Source organism: Pan paniscus, chromosome 5, assembly GCF_029289425.2.
Source record: "Pan paniscus chromosome 5, NHGRI_mPanPan1-v2.0_pri, whole genome shotgun sequence".
Classification (NCBI taxonomy): Eukaryota; Metazoa; Chordata; class Mammalia; order Primates; family Hominidae; genus Pan; species Pan paniscus.
In genome coordinates, this window is record NC_073254.2 from 181,647,798 (window position 1) to 181,672,681 (window position 24,884).

Below are 24,884 nucleotides of genomic sequence, written 5' to 3' on the forward strand. Positions count from 1 at the left end.
CCTTCTAGGCAGGGCAGAGCTAGACAAGAGAAGGGGTCTGGGCTGACTCTCCCAGTTCCACTAAGTTCTGGTAAAGAATTCTGAGGGGTCAGAGAATTCTAAGTTAGAATCTGGCCTCTAAGGTCCTTATGAAGGTGTACTCCTTAAGGTAAGAGGATAGCATGTATTTTATTTAACAGCTTGCTAGTGTGATTTAGAATTTTTAAACATTGAGATGAGGGCCATGTGAACCCACACTTGTCTTCTTATCCCAGGTCCTGCAAACGTTAGGACTGGACTAACCACTCCCTCTCAATAGAGGGACAGACAGAGAAAGGCCAGGTAATGAATAGAGTGAAAAATGTACATTAGAAAAATGCTCTTTCAAAAAGCCTAGAAAGAAATATAGCCAAACATTAGCAGAGTCTGCAATGTCTGAGTTTTGGGGTTATGGAGATGTTGTTTTATTTCACTTACAGATATACACCTACATAAGCAGCTTTATAATAAGAAAATATTTGTTTATGAATTCAAACTTATGAATATTTAATAAGTTCCCAGTATAATGTCAGCATTAGACTAGGATGAAAAACCAAACTAAACCAAACCAAATCAAAACAACAAATCTTCAAGACATGAAAAAGAAAGAAATGGAGAAATATGGATTGGGTAATGAAGAATGTATCCTCTTAGGCACTTTCATTAACAACTTGAAAATAGACCTTGACAGAATGATGACCTAATTTCTATATGCTCTTGAATTGGATGGTCTATCGGAAACAGAATCAGGATTCAAAAACATCCCCCCACCGTCTGACATCACTGGGTAATCTAACAAGATTACAGAACTGACTTTTAGAGAAGAGTTTAAATCCCAGTACTAGAATATATGTAACAGCTATATTGGCTGTGGGAGTTATAGCTTAACAGAACATGTGTCATAAAGATAATTAATATACAATAAATGCATCTATGAAAGATTAAATTAATCTAAGGTAACACTAATAGAAAAATACAGCATAAACTGAAGGCGTGGATAGTTTTCTTTTGCTATGTGGTGGCAAGACCTCACCTGGAATCTGTTTAATTTCAATACCAACTTTGTGAGACATTAAAAAAAATACTGAAGCCTATGAAGAAGTAGTTCTCTCTCATTTGAAAAATTTTTGAAAAACCTAATCTGGTATTTTGACCATGTTAAGAAGGAAGGACACATGCATGTTTGGACCAGGGTGTTTTGTAGAGTTGGTAATCTTCTTCATGGCCTGCTTTAATGACTGAAGGATAAGCCCTTCACAGAAGGACTAAGGCTTCCAAGTACCCCAGGACAACAGAGGGAGGTTGATTTTAGCTAGATATAAAGAAAAACGTTGTAAAAATCAGAACTGTTTGAAAATAGAATGGATGCCTTTAGAAGAGAGCGAGTCTTACTTGCAGAACGTGTTGGGAGTTTAAGGAAACCCAATCCATGACACCTACTATCCCTGTCTCAGCTTGAAAAGAAAAATGGGTCAACTAATTTTTGACAAAGGCACCAAGAAGACACAATGGTATCTGGATAGGATAATATCTTCAATAAATGGTGTTGGAAAAACTGGATATCCACATGTAAAATAATGAATTGAACCCTTAGCTTGTATCATACACAAAAATCAACTCAACATAGATGAAAGAACTTAACATAGGACCTGAAATCATAACATTCCTAGTAGAAAACACAGGGAAACCTCATCGCCTCGGCAATAACTTTTTGGATACCACACCAAAGCTCAGGCAACAAAAGCGAAAATAAACAATTGGACTACACCAAACTAAAAAGCTTCTGCACAGCAAAGGAAGCAATGAACAGAATCAAAAGGCAGCTTACAGATTGGAAGAAAATATTTGAAAACCATGTATTTGATAAGTGGTTAATATCCAAAATGTAAAATAAATGCCTACAACTCAATAGCAAAAAACCCCAAATAACCTGATTAAAAAACGGACAAAGAGCCTGAATAGACATTTCTCCAAAAAAGATAAAAAAATGGCCAACAGGCATATGAAAAGGTAATCAACATCTCTGATCATCAGGGACAGGCAAATGAAAACCACAAGATAGCAATTTATACCTGTTAGGATGGCCATTATCAAAAAGACATGACAAGTGGTAGCAAGGGTTGGAGAAAAGGGAACCCTGACACGCTGTTGGTGGGAATGTAAATTGTTTCAGCCTTTATGGAAAACAGTACGAAGGTTCTTTAAAAAATAAAAAAATAGAACTATAGCACCATATGATCCAGCAATCCCTCTGCTGAGTATATACTCAAAAGAAGCAAAATTAGCACCTCACAGAGCTGCCTTCTTATGTTCACTGTGGCATTATTTACAATAGCAAGATATGCAAACAACCTAAGTAAGCATCAAAGGATGAATGGATAAAGAAATTGTGGAATATATTATATACATATATATTAGGGAGAGGGGAGCATTATATATATAGATACCTATATATCCATAAATTTATTTATATACATATATATATAATGGAATATTATCAAGCCTTAAAAAGGAGATCCTACTATTTTTGGCAACATGTATTAACCTGGAGGACATTATGCTAAGTGAACTGAGCCAGACACAGAAAAAAGTACTGCATGATCTTACTTACATGTGGAATCTTAAAAAGAAAATGTCAAATATATAGGGACAGAATAAAATGGTGGTTACCGGAAGTGGTGGGGGGAATTGTGGCAGAAAATGGGAAGATATGGGTCAAAGCATACAAAGTTACAGGTAGGACAAATATTCTAGAAATGTACTAGAGGACTATAATTATAATATTGTATAATGAAAATTTGCAAAAAGAGTAGATTTTAGGTGCTATTACTGTATACGTATGAAAAAAGTAACCATGAAGATGATAAGTATGTTAATTTGCTGGAGTATAGTAACCACTTCACTATGTATAAATATATCAAAATATGTTGTACACCTTAACTATATATAATAGAAAAATAAGTAAATAAGAAAGGAGAGCAGGTGGAGTGGCATTTTTATATACAAGATCGCTAGGATGGAGGGCGTGACTTGTGTATGTAGACTAGTGGGTTTTCTAATATCAAATTTTATGCTTGTGGAAATCTATCCACCCAAGCTTAGGCAGAGCCAGACTTCCTCGAAAAACAGAGCAGGATATAAGTTCTCTGCAGAGCATCTGCTACCAAGAAAAAAATGGGCGTGGAGCGTGATCAGTTTACTCTTTCCAAACTTACCAGTAAGTCACTCCACCTCTCCTGTGGTGGCATGGATTTGTATTACGGCGCCACTGTTTACTAGTACCATGTACAAGTAAATGGTGCAGTCATGTGAGGAATGAATTGGCTACTCCGCGGAAGTGCCCAGCACAGGGCCTGGTGTGTAATGGCTCTTCATAACCCTTACCTTGTTGGCTACCCCATAGTTATTCTCCTTCATCTTGTCTTTCCTGCTCCAACCATAGACCAAGCCTCTTGTTTCCTATAAGATTGAGACTGGTAACAGGAGTCCGTGGAGCTTGTGAACTTGGATGGGAATTAATTATATATTTAATATCACTAATCCCTACTTGAAGTTTGGTGTTTCCTTCAGTTATAAATATAGGTATGAATATCAGTAGTGTTAGTGGTATCTGTGACTTAGTCATAGATGAGAATCACAGATATTTTCGTATGATTTTAGAGCAGCTGTAGACACCTTGAAATACCAACTATGTTCACCATTACTTTTTTTTTTTTTCGGCAATGGAGTCTCGCTCTGTTGCCCAGGCTGGAGTGCAGTGGTGTGATCTCGGCTCACTGCAAGCTCCGCCTCGTGGGTTCACGCCATTCTCCTGCCTCAGCCTCCCGAGTAGCTGGGACTACAGGCACTTGCCACCATGCCTGGCTAACTTTTTTTTTGTTTTAATTTTTAGTAGATACTGGGTTTCACCATGTTGGCCAGGATGGTCTCGATCTCCTGACCTCGTAATCCACCTGCCTCAGCCTCCCAAAGTGCTGAGATTACAGGCGTGAGCCACCACGCCCGGCCCACTATTACTTATTTTTATTTTTTGAGATGAAGTCTCTCTGTCACCAGACTGGAGTGCAGTGGTGCAATCTCGGCTCACTGCAACCTCCGCCTCCTGGGTTCAAGTGATTCTCCTGCCTCAGCCTCCCAAGTAGCTGGGACTACAGGCATGCACCACCATGCCCAGCTAATTTTTAGTAGAGACAGGGTTTCACCATGTTGGCCAGGATGGTCTCGATCTCTTGACCTCATGATCTGCCTGCCTCTCAAAGCGCTGGGATTGCAGGCATAAGCCACCATGCCTGACCCACTATTACTTATACTTATAGTAGATTGCATGTGATCGCTGCTGTCCTATCAACTGGTGTGATGGAGCTGCCAACTTGGGGGAATGCAGTCACCTCTTCCCACACTGGTGACCCAGACATTCACGTTGCTTTCCAGTATTCCCATTTGCGATTTGTTTTTGGTCATCACGAGGAAGGAGGGTACTCATTCTCATGCATGGTTTATTGTTCCCAGGTAAACTCAGCAAAAATGTTCTTTGCACTGGTATTTCTTTAAACAATAAAGTTTTACTTTAACTTGCTATATTTTAAATGCACGGTATTGACTTGTTTTTTTTATTTACATATATTTTTGAGGCGAGGTCTCGCTCTGTGGCCCAGGCTGGAGTGCCGCGGTGCAATACAACTTGCCGCAGTCTTGACCTCCTGGGCTCAAGTGATCCTCCCACCTCAGCCTTTTGGGTAGCTGAGGCATTTTTGTATTTTTTGTAGAGACGGGGTTTTGCCATGTTGCCCAGGCTGGTCTTGAACTCCTGAGCTCAAGGAATCTGCTCGCCTCGGTCTCCCAAAGTGCTGGGATTACAGGCAAGGGCCACTGTTCCTGGCCTGACTTGTTATTTAATTCATTCATAAAGAAACACATATTAAAAACCATGAATTTCTTTTTATTACTCTGATAACTGCATTTTCCTTTCAATCTTATATATTTTATACATTTTAAAATATTATTCAAGATAGGCTGGTCGCGGTGGCTCACGCCTGTAATCCCAGCATTTTGGGAGGCCAAGGTGGGTGGATCACGAGGTCAGGAGATGGAGACCATCCTGGCTAACACGGTGAAAGCCCGTCTCTACTAAAAATACAAAAAAATTAGCCGGGCGTGGTGGTGGGCGCCTGTAGTCCCAGCTACTCAGGAGGCTGAGGCAGGAGAATGGTGTGGACCCGGGAGGTGGAGCTTGCAGTGAGCCGAGATCCCACCACTGCACTCCAGCCTGGGCGACAGAGCGAGACTCTGTCTCAGGAAAAAAAAAAAAAAAAATTATTCAAGATAGTGTCCAAACTGTTCATCAAACTGCCAAATGGATCTCTAGTACAAAATGGCTAAAACTCTTCCCCAGGAGTGTGAGAATGTATTTCAGGAAAATAATTACATCCTAAAAAAAGCTGCTGCTTCTGATGTGTGGGGAAATCAACATTTAGGGAATTCAACTGTTTTTAGTAACTGCCCCCCCAAGCTTTTGTTTGTGGGATTACTATTTACAACTGTAATTGGGATACATTTTCAAAGAAAACTTGGCTCAAATTTAGAACTCAGACACTTAAGACACTTTCCCTCGAGAAAATCTAAATATTTATGCGTCTCCAACTCACTTTCAAAAACATTTTAAAGCTTAAGATGTTATTGAGAGTTCCCCACTGTTGATGATGGTGATTAAAAAGGCCATTAAAAATGGCTCCCAGGAAAAGAACAGTTGTCAGGAAGTCAGGGCAGCCGGGAGGCAGAAGACCCACCGATTTGTTTCTTTGACACCGGCGGTTTAGTCACACAGTGATCGATTTCTGAGAACACTGGAGATGTGCTGGAATTAGTGTGGAATTTCTACACTCTTTGGCTCTGACTGGGACATTCCGTCATTACAATGAAATGAGACTGTGCTTTGCTGTCTCGCATCCTCTGTGAAGACGTTATCCAGCATGAAAAGGAAGGCAATGGAAACCGAGAGCCAGCATACAGGAGCTGCTAACAGAATAACTGGTGGGCGAGCTGAGGTGAAATGGCTTGGACACAAACCAGTGCATGCAGTTCTAATGAGGCAGTAAGGCAGGCACGGAAGTGCGCATGATGTCTGCTAATTAACTTGGATGATGTTGGAGAGTGAGGTATCCTGAGGAAAAGCCAACAGCACTTAACTCACCAGTGTGGTTAATTATCAGAGAATGCTGTTCCTGTGTAGTTTCCTACCCAGCATTTTGAAAAGATATTTGGCTTTAAAAGTATTAAAAACATGAAGTGACTCTTCTTGCAGGCGTTCAGCAGCTTGTATTGGTGATGGAAAAAAATAATGGGACTTGGCCAGGCGCGGTGGCTCATGCCTGTAATCCCAGCACTTTGGGAGGCCCAGGCGGGCGGATCACCTGAGGTCGGGAGTTCGAGACCAGCCTGACCAACACGGAGAAACCCCGTCTCTACTAAAAATACAAAATTAGCCGGGTGTGGTGGCACATGCCTGTAATCCCAGCTACTCGGAGGCTGAGGCAGGAGAAGCGCTTGAACTCAGGAGGCAGAGGTTGTGGTGAGCCGAGATCACACCATTGCACTCCAGCCTGGGCAACAAGAGTGAAACTCCATCTCAAAAAAAAAAAGAAAAAATACTGGTACTTTTCCTTAGGATAACGTTAATGAATCAAGGTGATGAAGATGGCCTTTCTTAATTCAGTTGCAGCACAGAAGAAAATTAACTTTGTTTGGTGGATAATCATTGGAAGTGTGAAAGGATAAGTTGTTTTCAGAATACTTTTTAGAAATAATTTTTAGTTTTCTGTATCACAAATGGGAAATTAGGAAAATTAAATAGATACATCATGTTATTAGAATGCATAAGCATTACAAATGTAACTATCCTGATAATGGTAGCAAATATATTGAAGATGGCTCATGCAGGCCTTCCTTGCTTCCCAGTATAATCTGGAGTGGAAGATAATCAGCCTGGCAGGATGGAAGAGAGAGGAACAAGACGGTGACCAGTCTCCGACCATAAAGAGCGGGATGAAAAGTGGCTTTAAATCAACAGATTTGTGTAAAGTGCAAATGAACTGTTGTACCTGAGCTGTATCACAGTGAACTAATTTAACAAGGAGCATTTGCAATGTGTTCCATTTTAGCTATTCTGAGGACGATAAAATGACAATATACACAGGCAGATTAAGGATGTCTCTTTCAAGATTTGGGGCCTGGTTGATTTACTCATAAATCAAATGACAATATGATTTATTGTTCAACTGAACAAATTTGAGAGTGAAAGGCAACATAGTAGCAGCTACTCCTGAACAATGGGCATAAAGCAGCTTGCCTTGGGCAAACTGAGTAGTGTGGCTCCCACCACTTCTCATGCTATAGTTCCACAATTATGTGTCTCTTTTTCACATGTATTATGCCTCTCTTTACAGTATGATTTCCAGGGAATGTGAGATTTACACATTGTAGATGCAGAATTATATTATTGCACTTATTAATAAAATAACACAAGTAGATAGGACATTTGGTCAAATAATTACTGTTTACCATCAGTATAGTTACACATGTGATGGTTGATCTACAAAATACTTTCCAAAGGATTATTTCATTTAACTCTCAAAATAGCTGTTATCTGGCTTCTTCAAAAAATTCTGAATGATGTGGCCAGCCAGGTGCGGTGGCTCACACCTGTAATCCCACCACTTTGGGAGGCCGAGGTGGGTGGATCATGTGAGTCCAGGGGTTTGAGGCCAGCCTGGGCAACATGGCAAAGCCTTGTCTTTAGAAAAAAATACAATAAATTAGCCTAGCCTGCTGGCGGGTGCTGTAGTCCCAGCTACTCAGGAGGCTGAGGTGGGAGGATCACGTGAGCCTTGGAGGTTGAGGCTTCAGTGAGCTCTGATTGCGCCACTGTACTCCCAGCCTGAGTGACAGAGTGAGACCTTGTGGCAAAAACAAAACAAAAATGATGTATCAAATAAACAAGTAAATAAGTTTTATGTGGATATACTAATGCAATGATACAGCTATAGTCATTATATGTAATTCATTAAACAAATAATGATATTTCATAAAATGAAATACTATAGAACAATGAAAACAATTTATACATAGAGTGTAACAATTTGGATGAAAGAAAAAAGATATATTTGCTTATAGATGTGCAGAAAATTTCTGGAATAACAACGCTAAGTGGCTGCCTCTAGAACCTGTAACTGAGGCCTGAGGACAGGGAATTAAATCGTTCTGTATGCCGTATGATTGTTGCGTGGTAGGTGATTACTTTGCACAATGATGACATTTGAAAAATAGCATCATTATCAATATATTTAGTATGTACATGCCCATAATAGAGCAGTTCATAAAACACTATGCATTCACATGTATAATAATACTAATAGTTTAAAAAGTTTCAAGTGTGGGTATGTATCCTAAAATGCCTAGAAAGATAAGTAATAATAAGTAGTGAGATTCCTGATCTTACTGGTTTTAGCTTTTTATGTTAACTTTCTACTTTTTCATTTTGATTGAATGTGTTATAATAATACATTTATATTTTATAATCAGAACGCAAGCAGCAATGCCATTTCCATCTTGAGGAAGTGTAATGAGGGAACCAGCAATGCTGGTTTCAGTGTCTCAGTTTGGCTGGAAAGGATTTAATCCTGATGCTGCAACATTAACTTTCTGAGCATATGCTCTGTCCCCGGGGAAGATGACAGTCAAGGGAATCTTGAACTTCTTGGAAAATGAGAAAAGTAAGGGCTTCTTTTAAAAGGTAAGTGATTTTACTTTTGAGCAATTTGGCTTGGCTTTGTTTTAGGAGAAAACTGGAATCTTACAATGTAGCCCTCTGAAGGGTGGCTTGCACAAAGCTGGGGTCACTGGGGCACCCCCTCCCTGTATTGTGACAGTGTGGGGCTGGTCTCCAACTTCCCTAGCCCCTGCTTTCCAGGTGCAAGGTGGAAATGCACTTCCCATCTCCTTTGAAGTTAGACCAGGCCACACGATTTGCTCTAGACAAAGAGTTGTGAGCACCAGTGACAAGTGTCATCCAGGTGAGAGCTTTAAGGGCCAGCACACAATTCCTTGCTCCCTTCCCTCTGGTGCGGGATCATGGAAGCCCAGGTGAAGGTGAGCCTCTGTCAGCCTCGGCCTTGATGAGGAGGGCAGCCTTCAGCCGTATGCAGGCCATAGCATGAGCGAGAAATGAACTTTTGTTGGGTGAAGCCGCTGAGATTTTGGAGTATTTATTATCACTGCAGCGTTTCCTATCTGATCATGACTATATAATTTGTGAAGCCCAGTGCAAAACAAAGACACAGAGCCCCTTCTTCAAAAATGATTTAGCATTTCAAGATGTTAGCAGTAGAGCCTCAAACTCTGGGGGGCCCTGTGAGTATGGGGCCCTGTGTGACTGTACAGGTCACACACTCCAAGCTGGCCCTATTTTCCTATTCCACCATCACAACAATCCTGGAAAAGAATCTTAATTCTCTTATTTCACATATGAGAAAATTGAGAGCTTAAACAGCTTGCTTAAAATAGCAGACTCACAAAATGCCAGAAGCGAGAGTTTGATTCCATTGGTATTAATAACACGGCGATGATGGGTCTTTTGTGCATTCCTGGTTCTGGGCTTTGGGGCACAAGGAGCCAAGTACACTATTACAGGAAGCAGACGAGACTCAGGAAATACCGTCTCCTTTGTAGGAAATCACCTAACCGGAACCTTCAATGGAAGGTAAGAAAGAGTTAACGTCTAACCCATTACATGCTAAGTGAATGTTTTCTCTTGCCAGAAAGTATAATTAGTAATTTCAGGCCTTATCTGAAATACCTGCCTCAGCACATGCTGAAAGTATCAATAAAGAAAAGCAGGCACCGCTTTTAATTTCATTGCTATAACTAATTAGCATTAGAGAAACCATTTTCATAAGGAGTGTGCTAACAACCCATTGGTAACTGGAAAGGAAAGCTGATGCTGCAGCTTTCTCCATGGTAACCGGGCAAGGAGAAAAGCGCTTCACAGCCACAAAGAGGGGGTTCCCGAGGGAAGCACGAGACGCGGGCTCCAGGCAGCAGCGCGTGGAAGTGGGCAGGCACTGCCCCCTGACTTCAGATGCCACAAAGAACATTGGCATATTCCAGTCAAGGGCAGTGTTTTGAACTGAAAATATTACATGCCACCATAGAACTGTTTTCTACATATTCCTTAAAAGCTATTCAAACCGTATCAAGATTTTTTTAGAAAGGGCTCTACCAATTAAAATCACATTGATTTTTCCTAAAGAATTCCTATCAACTCTCCCACCCAACATATCCTACCTCTGTACCCAGTACAGGGGGCAGAAGGCATCAGGAAAAGTAATAAAAAGAACCTTTGGCTGGGCGCGGTGGCTCACTCCTGTAATCCCAGCACTTTGGGAGGCAGAGGCAGGCGGATGATGAGGTCAAGAGATCGAGACCATCCTGGCCAACATGGTGAAACCCCATCTCTACTAAAAATACAAAAAATTAGCTGGGCGTGGTGGTGTGTGCCTGTAGTCCCAGCTACTCCGGAGGCTGAGGCAGGAGGATTGTTTGAACCTGGGAGGTGGAGGTTGCAGTGAGCTGAGGTCGCACCACTGCACTCCAACCTGGCGACAGAGCAAGACTCCATCTCAAAAAACAAAAAAACAAAACAAACAAACAAAAAAACAAGAACAAAAAAACAAGAAAAAAAAAGAACCTTTGCCGCACAAAGAGGGTAGGTAGTGAATCTGGTAATTTTAAAAGGCAGCTGTCATTAAATCCTGAGTTTCAAGATGAAATCCTATCACTCTGTTTGAGCACTTTATTATTGTTCTTACTGATTGTGCCCTAGAACACATTAGTGAATTGGCACAATTCCTCTGTCATTTTCTTCTCTTCATATAAACTTAATTTGGTCAATTTTTCAAAGAAGGAAGGAAGAAAGGAAGTAAAGAAGGAAGGAAGGGAGGGAGGGGGGAAGCCAAAAGAAACAAGGATTGAGTTTGTTGGAGTCACTTCAGAACATTAGTGCCACACTGGCCCATAAATATGTTCATTTTGCGGGGGGTGGGGGAGACTGCAACAACATCATACTGTATCAATGATGAATTCAGCAGTCACTTTGAAAAATGTAGGTGGCTTTCAAAGAAACAATCTCAAGTAAAATTGTTAACAAAACTTATCCATTTTTGAAAACTGTATATTCAAATAGATAACATAAAAACAAGAATAATTTAAAGCATATTACTCAACTAGATTTCACAACAAATGATACATTTAAAGTTTTATGGCTCCAATATCAATGCTTTAGGAACTGTGTGGCAAACATTTACTAACCAGGTTCTCATGACCTATTGACTGTGTGAAGAATATTTGTCAGCAGGCCAGCGTGCAGTGTTAGGTTCTGTTAGGATCAAAACAATCTCCCTCAGGAAGCTTATATAAAAAGTTGTCCTTGTCCCTACTCTTAGGTCAAGAAAACATTGTCATCAATATGAATACAAAGAGATGCATGAAATAACATGACTAAGTTCTTTAAGGGAGAAAGCCGCCATAGATTGGCTAGTTAGTTTGAGAATTGGCTTTTAAATACGCACTTTCTCTACATAATTTGGAATGTTTTAGAAAACAAAATGGGAACAAAGTACAATGCACATTAGCTGGGCAGGGAAGCATGAAGAATGCTTTCTATGTTACGGCTAATTCCCTGCAAGCTAGCCTGACTTTCAGAGCATTCAACTGAGTACGTGGCTGTTCTCCACCATGAGGCCAGCACGTGGTTAATGACCCCAATTCTGGCATTGTTTCTGGGTCTTGTTTTTTTCTGCACAAAGGTTAATTGAATTTTTACAAGGGTTTCCCAGAGGACTTGCACAACTTTTTGGTATTAAAACAAAAGGCCATCTTATAATAGACTTACAATATGACTTTCAAAAGCACTTTAAGTATTTTAGCTTAGACTTTAGTAACTGTGGCATATTTAACGTTTCATAGCTTTTTGAGAATTTCCACAGACATTCTCAGCATCTTCACTAAATTTAATCACAAAGTCTGGCAATACAGAATTCTTCCTTCTCCCTCGGCTTCTTTTTAAGTTTGAGAGTGAATTTGGTTTTGTAAAAGTATGCTAGGGAGAAGATGCAAGGGACTTCTCAGCAATTTCTCTCTATGTGTTCTGCGGATAAATGTTCTTTCCGGCTCGTGACAACTAACAATTGTGTTTCAAAAAAAAAAAAAACATGCATTGTTAATGAGACTTCGCCAGAGATGCTTAGAGTTAGGTGAAATAGAGATAACTATTTTCATAGCTATGCATTAATTGACTGAATTGGCTTTGTATTTCAGGCCAACTCCAAAGCACTGGTTAATAGTTATAAAAATGTTTCACAGTGCTCCATGTCGGCTTCCCCCTGAAAATCCATGATAAAGATTGAGCATGGTTGAAAGGCTTGTCATGCGTAAGTGCTAATTAGCCCCAGGATGCTTGCCTTCATGAACTTTCAGGCCTCAGCTATAAGGTCAGGAAAGGCGTCATAGCTCATAGAATATGGACTTGCATTAATTCCCGGCATATAAACTCATGGATCCTCCACAGAATTCACTAAACTTCAATAAGCTACAATTCAATCCTTACCTCACATGTCACATCCCTAAAGGTGACATCTACATTAATGCCCCTCATCCCCAATAGAGAGCACATTAGTAGCTCGAATAGGCTATTACTCACTGTGACCTCTTTTACTTATTTCTTAAGGCATGGGAGTGGCATAGTAAGATCCTGGCAGGAGCACTGTTCACAATAGCAAAGACTTGGAATCAACCCAGATGTCCATCAGTGATAGACTGGATAAAGAAAATGTGGTCCATATATACCATGGAATACTATGCAACCATAAAAAGGAACAAGACCATATCCTTTGCAGGGACATGGATGAAGCTGGAAACCGTTATCCTCAGCAAACTAATGCAGGAACAGAAAACCAAACACTGCCTGTTCTCACTTATAAGTGGGAGCTGAATGATGAGCACACATGGACACAGGGGGGAACAACACACACTGGGGCCTGTTGGGGGGTTGCGGGGAAGGAGAGCATCAGGAAGAATACCTGATGGATGCTGGGCTTAATACCTAGGTGATGGGTTGATCTGTGCAGCCAACCACCATGGCACACGTTTACCTATGTAACAAACCTGCACATCCTGCACATGTACCCCTGAACTTAAAATGAAAAGTTGAAGAAAATTTAAAAAAGACCCTGCCTGGCAGGGTTTCAGCTTAAAGAAAATTTCTGGGTTTTGCACATGGCCATTTTCTGAACGCCTATAACTGGCTTTTGAACCAAAGTCCTCTTGGAATGCTGAGACGCACTGGAAACCTCTAGATGGGCCATCCAGCCTGAAGAAAGCCTTTCTTGTTGCTGCTATTTGTATCATTATTTCCTTTACTAACAATAACTAAGATGCACTGGGTATGTTACGTGTTAGGGAGCGTCCCAAGTGCTTAGTAAGCATCGATTAGTTTCATTTTTACAACCATCTTTGCCCCATGAAATAGGACATGGGATTCACTCTTTTTAAAGATGAGACAGTTGACGCTTGGGAAGCTTAGGAAGGTTTCCCAAAGCAAGCTGTGGGTATGGACGGCATCAGAACTAAACACAGGGAGTCTGACTCAGGGTGTTCGATCTCAGCACTACTGACGTTTGAGACCAGGCCATTCTCATGGGCCCGTTGTGGGCACTGCATGGTGTTTGGCACCATCCCTGCCTCTACCCACTAGATGCTAGAAGCATCCCCCTGTTGTGACGACCAAAACTATCTCCAGACATGACCAAATATCCCCTGGGGACAAAATTGCTGGCAACTGAGCACCACTGCTCTGACTCAAAGGTGTCTGCTCCTAACCACCTGCCTCTCAAAGATGTCTGATCCTAACCACCTGCCTTTGCTGCCGCCGGCTTCCCCCTGCTTCTTTGAGGCAAAAATCAGGTCGGACTAGCATCAGTGGCAACGGAACCAGTCAGACCAGCTCATGTGACAGCTTTGACAGACCAAGCATTTTGGTCACATATTAGCTTTTGAGAATCAATATGCATAGGCTGGAATGACACTTTCAGTAAATCAACATTCAGGCTATAACAAACCTATTAATATTCTGGGGAATTCATTGTGTACCAAGCCAGTCATTCAGATGACTATATGCCTTAGGTCTTTTTATGAAATAAATTAGATTTAATTTGGTAGGCTAGGCAGAGTAGGCAGAGAGTGCCTTGCATTTCCTGGTTATACTAGTGTGTGGTGTGATAAAAAACTGAACAGGCATCTCCATCAAATGATTCCTGTAATGTCCCCATTGGCTCTTTTGAAATAAAACCCGTGTCCTGTTTCCCTCTTCCTAATTCACCTTGCTATTGCCTGTGTTCTATAATGGACAATGTGAACACTCAGACAGGGCTGATTTTCTAATCAATGGTAACAATTGGAGTTAGAAATGAAAATATTATCATAGTAAACTATATTTATTTTAAAGTCCATAGGCTAGTTTTCATCCCCTCCCAAACCACTCTAATTTATATAGGAGGGGGTCAAACTTTAGAGGAATACGAAGATGTTTCTAAAATTTAGATGCAATATGTATAAGAGAGAAGCTTCTACTTGTGATGAATTAGTTAGAAATCAACATTTTTTTGGACAGATTCACTTGAGAGAATGAAGAAAATTCAAGTAGAGAGAGGTATCCTGAGAAAAACAGAATATTTTAGACTGAACTGGAATAATCTGGAGATTTAGAACAATAATATATAAGGCTTTAGATATTATATATATTGCTTTATATTGAAATTTCACGGAATTATTTTAGCTCTTAAAGTATAGGAAAATCAGTTAAAGATGGAAACACTGATGAATCTAATGAGAATTTTAAACATATAAGTTTATTTATCTTAAACTGTAAGATTCTATTAGGCTTTAAGACTATAATTTTATGGACTGTGAGAGTTCTAAGGTCCCTTAAGATTATGTAGAAGAGATGTTTACTTTTTAGCAAAGAAAATATGATCCAGAAACCCATTTTTTAGAAATAAACTATTTATTTTTAATAAATTAAGCTTATTTTTAGTGAACACAAACTTTTGAAATTTAGTTTTGTGAAAGACACATGTAATCATGTATTATTTCGTTCTTTCTATATTTCATTACATTGCCTAGATCAAGCAAACACTGATATACCCAGATAAGTGTGGCAAACAGTTATGTGTTTTTTTTTAAACACCTCATTTTACAATTTTGTAATGCACTTTATTAAACAGAAACTTTAGCTCAAGGCTGCACAAAATAATGAATTTTCAGTTTCTGCTAAGAGTATGTATATGTTGTTTTTGTTTGTAAATAGTCTATGATATATTTAAAAATGAAATTTGAAGTCAGATTTCATGCATAGAACCATAAGGATTTTAGGAACGTGTTCTGACAAGCAGTGGTGTGAATACAGCTTCTCACATAAGAGGTGAGTTAACAGAGCCTCGGAGCAGATAAGTCACTGGTGCTGAGTCACAGGCTGGCAGAGCAAGGATCAGAACGCAGGTCCTCTGCCTTTTAAGCCTGTGCTCTTTTTGGTTCACACTGCCTCTATTATTAAATTACTTAATTTATCAGAGCAAAAAGCAAAACCTTAGGGATGCTATTAGCAATTTACTATTTCCAGTTCTTTTGGGAATCTGTTAATTGCCCTTTCATAAATGCTGCTCATTATGATTAAGACTTTGATTAAATGTGAAAGTCTAGGATTTATATGTTACAGACATATTTAATATTAATTTAAAGCACCAGAGCAGAATGAATTGTGCATTCCAATTTTTTAGCTCTAGCATACACTCTTTAATCAAGGATTTTTCAAGAACTTGCTTTGTGCTAGCAGGACCTGATTTTTCCCCTCAGGAAGCTCACAGTTTAATTAAGGAGAGCTCATATTAGTAACAATACACATCAGTGTCTGAGTAAGAGTTTAGGGGAGGTGTAGCTCGTCTTCATGGAGGTTAGGGGCAAGTGAGTTTAGTGAATAGGTGCCACGGAGTGAGACGGGGAAAGACGGGTGTCCTGGTTGAGAGGCGATGAGGTAAGAATGACTAATGCTTATGAACCATTGCCTGATAAACACTGTGCCCAGGACTGTATATGGATCATGTTTAATCCAAAAGCAATTCTGAGTGAAGTCCTATCCCTCAACCCTTTTTACAGGAGAAGACATTGAGGCATAGACCCATGAAGTGGGCTTGCTCAGTAACAACTGCTCAGTGAAGGGGCTGGGACTCCCAGCACTTGCCAGGTTCAGATCACACTACTGTCTCCTTCCTATACTGCCCCTTCGCCCACCTGTGTGAGCCAAGGCAAGGAAGACAGTCTGGGGCCTGTGGGATGGCAAAGGAATCTTCTAGAACTAAGAGTGTGTGTTGGGAAGGTAATGAGATGGGTTTGGAAAGGTTAGTTTGGGTAAGGCTTGAAAAGCCAGAAAAAGGATTTTAGCCTATGTTCTAAGCCTTCACCATTTTGTAGACCATCTTATTCACATTTTGATGGTCGCTTAGGTAAAATAAGATCTATTTTAGCCTTGCAAACAACTACAAGGAGAAATTAGTTGAATAATATTAAATATTGACTACTGATATGATAACATGTGTATTCATGTAGGAGGTAGGGGTTGTGCCTTCTTTTCCATTCATTCAGAAAAAGTGCCTATGGAGGCTCACAATAGAGAGGCACCATGCTCATTGCTTTGGGCATACCCTGCCTCCAGCATGAAGTCTGGCACTAGGAATTTCCCATTAATGTTCAGTGAATGAATGAATGGAATTTCCTGCCCTGCTCCTTGCCTCCCTCCCTTCCCACCTCCCTCTACCTTCCTTCCTCTTTTTCTTCCCTCCCGTCATTAAACACATATTTACTGAATACCTACAAAACTTCTATGACTAAAACCAATGAGATTCTCCCACGAAATGGGGTGGAGAGAGGGGAAAGGCAGAAAATAAGCAAGGCAATTGAATAATGTCATTCCAGTTAGTGATAAGTGATGAAGAAAGCAGGGCTGGCTTACAGGGTAAGATCGTGCAGTGGTTGGGGAAGGCATGGTCTAAGCAGGCCTCTCTTGGGAGGGGACACCTGTTCAGAGGGCTAAATGAATGGAGGCAGCCATGCAAAAAGCTGAAGGAAGGTCCTCCAGGAAGGGAGAGTCAAGGCCCTAGGAAGAGGACAAGTCTGGTTCATTTAGAGAACACCATGAAGGGCCAGGGTACTGGAGCATTGTCAACAAGGGGAAAGTGATGGGGCCGAGGACAGAAGGCCAGGTCACATAGGTCTTTGTAGTGTAAGAAGAACTCCAAATTTTATTCTCCGGAGTGGAGCTGCTTAAACTGTTAGTATAAATTATAATGGAATTTAAGTAATGTTCACAGAGGAGCAGAGAAGATAACAGAGACCGAGAAGGACATTTGAATTTATTATATTTTAATTAATTTTTTTAGAGATAGGGTCTTCCTCTGCCACGTAGGCTGAAGTGTGGTGGTGCCATCATAGCTCACTGCATGAATTCCTGGGCTCAAGTGATCTTCCTGCCTCAGCCTCCTGAGTAGGTGGGACTACAGGCATGCACCACCACACCTGGCTAATTTTAAAATTTTTTTGTAGAGGTGGGGTCTCACTATGTTGCCCAGGCTGGTCTTGAACTCGGCCTCAAGTGATCCTCCCACCTTGGCCTCCTGAAGTGTTGGGATTACAGGCATAAGCCACCACACCTGGCCTAACAAGGAATTTTTGACAGTGAATCTTGACTACTAAGAGACTAGGGGACCATGAAAGAAAACAGTACATTAACCAGGAAAAGGATGGCTGACACATTGAATGATGAAGAGGAATTAAGGCAATGGAAAATAGAACACAGACCCTTGGAGATGAAGAGGTCATGATTTACCATTGGCTGATAACCCACTGTGATGACATTTCTCAGGAACGAGGCGACTAGAAGAAAAACATGAAAGAAAAGGGGGCTAAGAGTTTTCAGAATTCTCACAACACTTTTTAAAAAGAGTCTCAAAAATCAAAACCAGTTTTGGCACACTGATTTCTAAGACATAATTCACTCTCCTTCTTCCTATCCCTCCCTTCCTTCCTTTTCTTAATAGAAATTGTTTTATTTATACGTTTTGTATTTTAGTTGCCTTGTCAGTTAAGTGATTACATTCATACTGGGAAAAAAAAAACATGGGCAATATAATCATAAAAATACAAATTTCTGGCCGGGCACAGTGGCTCATGCCTGCAACCCCAGCACTTTGGGAGGCCGAGGTGGGTGGATCACCTGAGTTCAGGAGTTCAAGACCAGTCTGGCCAACATGGTGAAACCCTGTCTCTACTAAAAATACAAAAATTAGCCAGGCATGGTAGCACACACCTGCAGTCCCAGCTACTCAGGAGGCGAGGCGGGAGAATCACTTGAACTCCGGAGGGCAGAGGTTGCAGTGAGCCAAGATGGCGCCACTTCACTCCAGCCTGGGCGAAAGAGCAAAACTCCATCTCAAAAACAACAACAACAAACCCAAAACAAAAACAAATTTCTATATTGAAAAGTGATGTATGTAATAATTTTTTTTTTTTGCTATACTTGGAACTTTTTTTTTTTAACCTACTAGGGATCTAATACATGAATTATTTATGCAGGAATTCCTAGATTGGCATTACTACTACATTTATGGTATATTTCTTCCTTGAATTGTTGAGACCTGATTTATTAGGTGAAGGATGACATTGTTTTCAAGGGAAAGGAATGCTGTTAAAAACCAAGCTGTTACACAAAGGCTTTCCTCCAGGCTCTGCAGGAACTCCCCAGTTCTTGGCTTGTTGCTGATTATGCTAACACCAACTTCTGGATTCATTTGAGTTCCGATGACTCCTGCCATACTGCTCCCAATTACTTTAAGCTGGGCATCCAATTCCCACAGTAACTCCTGGGTTCTCCTTGCCCATCTGTTCCTGCAGTGGCATCAAGCCCCATAAAGAAGGTAGCTGTTAGGATATTCCAACTTAATGTCTTACCAGGAGGACCTAGACCAACAATTACAATACAATGACGTAAGCATTTTCCTCCTCTAGTCAAGTTGAAGAAGAAAAGAGGAGCTGACAAACATAAGGCCAAGGAGTATCCCTGGTCTCAAAGGCTTTGAACTCTTACCCAGGTGTGGAGAGCCTTCTTTGGCATGCTCGCTCCCAGCACAAAAGTGCCATGTTGGTGGTCTGTCCCTCTAATCTACGTAAATCTCTCTACTTTTCTTGCTTGCTTGCTTGCTTGCTTTCTCTCTCTCTCTCTCTCCCTCCCTCTCTCTCTCTCTTTCTTTCTTTCCTTTTTTTTTTTTTTTGAGACAGAGTCTCACTCTGTTGCCCAGGCTGGAGTGCAGTGGCACGATCTCGATCTCAGCTCACTGCAACCTCTGCCTCCTGGGTTCAAGCGATTCTCCTGTCTCAGCCTCCCAAGTAGCTGAGCTTACAGGCAGGCACCACCACGCTCAGCTAATTTTTGTATTTTTAGTAGAGATGGGGTTTCTTAATCTTGGCCAGGCTGGTCTCCTGACCTCAGGTGATCCTCCCACCTTGGCATCCCAAAGTGCTGGGATTACAGGTGTGAGCCACTGTGCATGGCCAGATCTCTCTGCTTTTCATAGATACAGAGAGGGTTTGGCTGTGTGTCCCCACCAAATCTCATGTCAAATTGTAATCCCCAGTGTTGACTGGATCGTGGGGGTGGGGTTCTCATGCTTGTGTGAGCACCATCCCATCGGTGCTGTTCTCGTGATCATGAGTGAGTTATCGTGAGATCTGGTTGTTTAAAAGTGTGGTATCTCTCCTCCCTCTCTCTCTTCCCCCTGCTCCTGCCATATGAGATGCCTGCTCCCCTTTCGCCTTCTGCTGTGATTGAAAGTTTCCTGTGGCCTCTCCAGAAGCCAAGCAGGTGCCAGCATCATGCTTCCTATCGAGCCTGTGAAACCATGAGCCAATTAAACATCTTTTCTTTATAAATCACCCAGTCTCCGGTATTTCTTTATAGCAGTGCGAGGACGAACTATTACAGATACCATTGCCTGTGTTCAGATTTCTTTAGAGTCGAGCACTTTCAGTTATATATCAGATGACTTCAAGATCTTTTGAAATGATTTGGTTCTCTCAGAAAACTTTGTATGGACAGTTAGGTAGGTGGCTGGGCTGATGCGCAGGGTGATGCCTGAAGGAAGAAGGATCGTACTCATTCATTTCCCCAAGGCTTTCTCGATTGCTCTGTGAACCACACAGGGAGCGTGAGAGGGCGTTGATGGGGTTTGTTTCAGGATGCTCTACTGCACCTGGCTGAACATTGTTGGTTGGGTTGTTCTTGTTAGTCCAAAGGGAGAGGGAGTCTAAGAGTATAATGTGAGTTGGAATCTTGGAGAAATAACTTACAAAGCTTGTGATTTGGGCAAATCCACTCTCTGCACCTTTCAGTGCTGGCGTATTAGGTAAAGACACACATTTCAGAGTGGCGTGTAGAGAAGTTCAAACCCCAGCCATTTCATTTGCTCCTGGAACTTTGTACGGGAAAGTGACTTAACTTCCTTTTTTTTTTTTTTTTGAGATGAAGTCTTTCTCTGTCACCCGGGCTGGAGTGCAATGGCGCGATCTCGGCTCACTGGAACCTCTGCCTCCCAGGTTCAAGCAATTCTCCTGCCTCAGCCTCCTGAGTAGCTGGGATTACAGGTGCCTGCCACCATGCCCGACTAATTTTTGTATTTTTTAGTAGAGATGGGGTTTCACCATGTTGGCCAGGCTGGTCTCGAACTCCTGACCTCAGGTGATCCACCCATCTCAGCCTCCCAAAATGCTGGGATTACAGGCGTGAGCCACCGTGCCCAGCCTATGACTGAACTTCTTTAACCTTGTTTTTTATCCTTTCTAAGACAAGGGTCAAAACATTACCTTCCTCATAGGATTGTTGGGAGAATTAAGTAAGGTAAAACTCATAAGACATGTAAGAACTGCCATCAAGTAAATGCTCAGTACATGTTAGCTGTCATCCATCTCGTTGTTGAGAACCAAATTAAATATCACTCTATAAGTGAAAGCACGTTGTTAAGACCTAAATCAATGTTAATTATTATAATGATGAGGTTGATTATTGTATTGCTTCATCCTTGATGCTACTCTCCTCAGTAACTTTGCCAACGATTTAAAGATGTAGAAGCTATTCTTGTCAGAGGGATGGCACAGGCCCGGGGTGGGTCTCCTGGTAGGACAAGACCAAGATTATGGCCTTCCGGTGACAGTTGAAATTGATAAGGGGTAAAAGTAAAAGTTTCTTTTATGTTCAAAAATGAGGTGCATTAAGAACTCCTGGGAGGAGACCCAGCTTGGAAGCAGTCAACGTGGAAAGTTCCTGGGGGTTTTAGTTGATGGTCAGCTAATGCTGTTTTGGGCTGAAGACCAGAACTGCTAAATTCCGTCTCTAATCATAAGACAGTTGAAATTTTGTACTTTGTTCTAGACACCACATATTAGGAGGGCCTTATTATATTAGGTAGAAAGAACCTTGGCAAGTCAGTGTTTTGAAAATACGGTGGGTGAAGGACCTTTAAATGTTTGAAGTTGCCATCTAAAACAAGGATTATACATGCTTCTTGCTAGCATGGAAAGTGAAACTGTGACAGAGAAGTGGGTACTGGTGAGAGAAAGAATATAATTTCACAAAAGAAAAAACTCAGTAGTAATCTCTGCAGCCAAAATGGCATGCATTGATGAACGTGCTGTTCCCAGTGGATTTGAGTAGAGGCTGGTGATTGTGGGAAGATTCTCACACCGGGTGTCATGTTAGACCAGCTGACCTCTAAGGGCCCTATCATGTTTTATGATTTTATAATATAGCAGGCTGTACAGACCATTTTTAATATAGTCTTAATTTTTATAAAAATGTATTCATGCATATATACATAGTTATAAAACATAACCATTAAATTCTAGTTAAATGCCACCAAAGATAAAAATAATAAAGTAGCTTCAAATTGTACTTATTGCAAGGTGACCTATCTGAAATGTCTTCTTGGTCATATTATAAGAGGACTTAAGATGCCAAAGGGGAGGATCATAGCCTATTCATATTTCCATCTCCCACAGAGTGTCTGGCACACATGTAATAATTAAAGTAGACAATCTTTATTGAATGTTCTCTTGTTTAAAGAAGTATTTTAAGCCCATTATATTTAATAATTCACTTAACCATCAAAACTGCTCAATAATTTTGACACTATCATTATTCCATTTGACCCATGAGGACACTGGCACTCACTGGAGTTTAAATGACTTGGCCAACATCACACATCTAATAAGTGCCAGGGCTGAGATTTGAACTCAGAAAGTCTGGTTCCAGAGCTTGTGTTCTTTACCATCACACTCTACTGCCTCTCCTAATGGAAGGTACTCGGTCAGTGTTTATCCAGTTGATGAACTGATGGATAGATGGACGAACGGAAGGACTAACGGGGGCTGCAGCACAGAGTCGCCTGAATATGTGGCAATGAACAAAGAAGGGCACAGATTACACGAAGAGCAGATGCAGAAAGGGCCGACGAGGGAGGGACGCTGGTAACACCTCAGTCACTGCTCTTCTTTGAGTTGATTCCGCATAGAGCATCTTAGGGTGAAACAGAACGACGTGCATTAGCACAGAGAAGCAAAAGCTCCTTCTCTTGAGTTCCTCCTCTTCCTTTGCAGAGGAGATGTTTTCTGTCAGAATGATTAGTTAGAAGTGAACAGTGAAGTCCCTCAATTAGCATTCCTTCAAAATGCCATCTGTAAGTGACTAAAGAAGTGACAGCCAGAAGGCAGAACACAGGGCTATCTCCGCACAGACAAGACAAGAGCCGGGGAGGCAGGGCCGCTCGATCAGCCGTTTCCAGCAATGTTAACGGGTCCACCCACTAAACTAAACAAATGCTTTCTTCCTACCATGGAGACAGAAACTGAAAAATAATTTTTGACAGCACTGTATGATTTAGTGGGTGCTTGCAGACACAGCCTATACTTAGTTTTATACCATATTTAATAGAACATTTCAAACTTTCATAATCATTTGGCAGCTTTTAAAAAATAAAAATAAATAAATAAATAGCAAACGCCCCTCTGGGTTACTCAGTGCGATGAAAATACCATATCATCAGGACTTTGTGATGTCTTGGCAACTCTTACCCCAACTCTATCCAACACCTGCTCTCCAGGTAGGTCAAGGTCAATATACTTGACTACTTCAAAGCCTCAACAAAAATGTTCTCCATCACCATGTTATCAGGTGTCCACGTCAGCTGAGAAGCCTGACTGGTCCTTTTCATGCCTGTGGAACAAGGGACTGAATCTTAAGGAGAGTGGAGACCTTGTGTTACTTACATTCTGCATTCAAGAAACTATTTCTATGAAGTTTCATGATCAATGATGCTTTTTCCTTCAAAACTATCCAAAGATTTCAAATCTGTTTGTACGAGGAGGCACTGGATTGAACTGAATTTCTAGTTTCTTCATCGACTGGTTCCTTCATTCAGTAACAAAACTGGACATTTTAATGTGCTGACACTGTGTGAGAGCTTTACACACATTAACTGATTTAATCAGTATGAAAACGGTCTGCAATAAGCACATGTATTCCCATCTTATGGGCAAAGAAGTGGGCTGGAGAGGTTTCAGGAACATGCTGCAGCTGGCTGAGATGCATCTGATGAACTCTGTGCTTCCAGTGAACTTGTAAGATCCAAGTCTCCAGGCGAACATCAAGTTCTTCTAGGATTCGTCCCCAGCCTTTCCCCAGTCTTCTAGGACTCCTCCCCCTTGCTCCGCCTTGAACTCTGTTGTTGACACCTCTCTTGCCCTCTACACTGTTAAACGATTCTAGAGTGGTGCTATACATTGGAAATAAAATGCGAGCCACACATATAAATTGTATTTTAATATCCACTTTAGGAAAGCAAAAAGAAGCAGGTGAAAGTGATTTTGATAATATATTTTATTTACCACAATATATCAAAAAATTTATTTCATCCTGTAATCAGCATAAAAATTACTAAGATATCTTATATTCTTCTATGGTATTAAGTCTTTGAAATCTGGTTTGTATTTTACATTTGCAACACACCTCCCTTTGGACTACCCACATTTTGAGTGCTCCAAGGACGCTGGCTAGTGGCTACTGCATTGCCCGGCATATCCTAGGGGAGGGAAGGAATCCTTAGTTGTTAACGTGTCAGACAACATGCTATGGCTCATAGTTGTCCTCCTGATGTGTATCTTCTCCTCCCGTCTGCAGTATAAGAAGCCTTCACTGGGCACGTGTCTGCCAGGTACAGACTACATTTCCTGGCCTCTCCTGCACTCAGGGTCCCATGTGACTGGATCTGGCGCCTGAGATGTAAATGAAAGTGAAGCGTGCCATTTCTGGGTTACGCCCTTAAAGAAGGCATGTTCCCACCCCTTCTCCTTCTCTCTTTGTGCAAGCTGGAAGGCAGGTATGGTGCCAGTCACCTTCAACCACCTGAGCACGCTCAAGGGACAGCAGAGCCACAGACGGGAGCTTCTGTTTCCTCACCACAGAGCCAGCCATGGGGACCATGTCCTGAGAGAAAGAGGTTCCTGTTTTGTTCACACAACTATTGTTCATCTTTGACAAGCACGGTCATCTTCATTTACTTTCATCATTTCTAGAATCTAATTCCGTGCTCTCTTGGTGGGGTTAGACCCAACTCTTCCTTCAGGTCTCAGTGAAGCTTTATTTCAGCAGGGAGGCCTTTCTA

The 24,884-nt window shown here is 41.3% G+C and overlaps 1 protein-coding gene and 1 long non-coding RNA gene across 5 annotated transcripts in view; one reads left to right on the forward strand and one right to left on the reverse strand.

The window, feature by feature from the left end:
• The window catches only part of PRKN (parkin RBR E3 ubiquitin protein ligase), a 1,390,885-nt gene that overhangs the window by 124,590 nt on the left and 1,241,411 nt on the right, over window positions 1-24,884 (reverse strand). The gene's annotated exons all lie outside the window — the stretch shown is intronic.
• LOC130541625 (uncharacterized) lies at window positions 106-14,439 on the forward strand. Its single transcript, XR_008955712.2, has 3 exons — window positions 106-148; window positions 8,596-8,806; window positions 12,797-14,439. It is a non-coding gene; the product is annotated as an uncharacterized LOC130541625 (long non-coding RNA).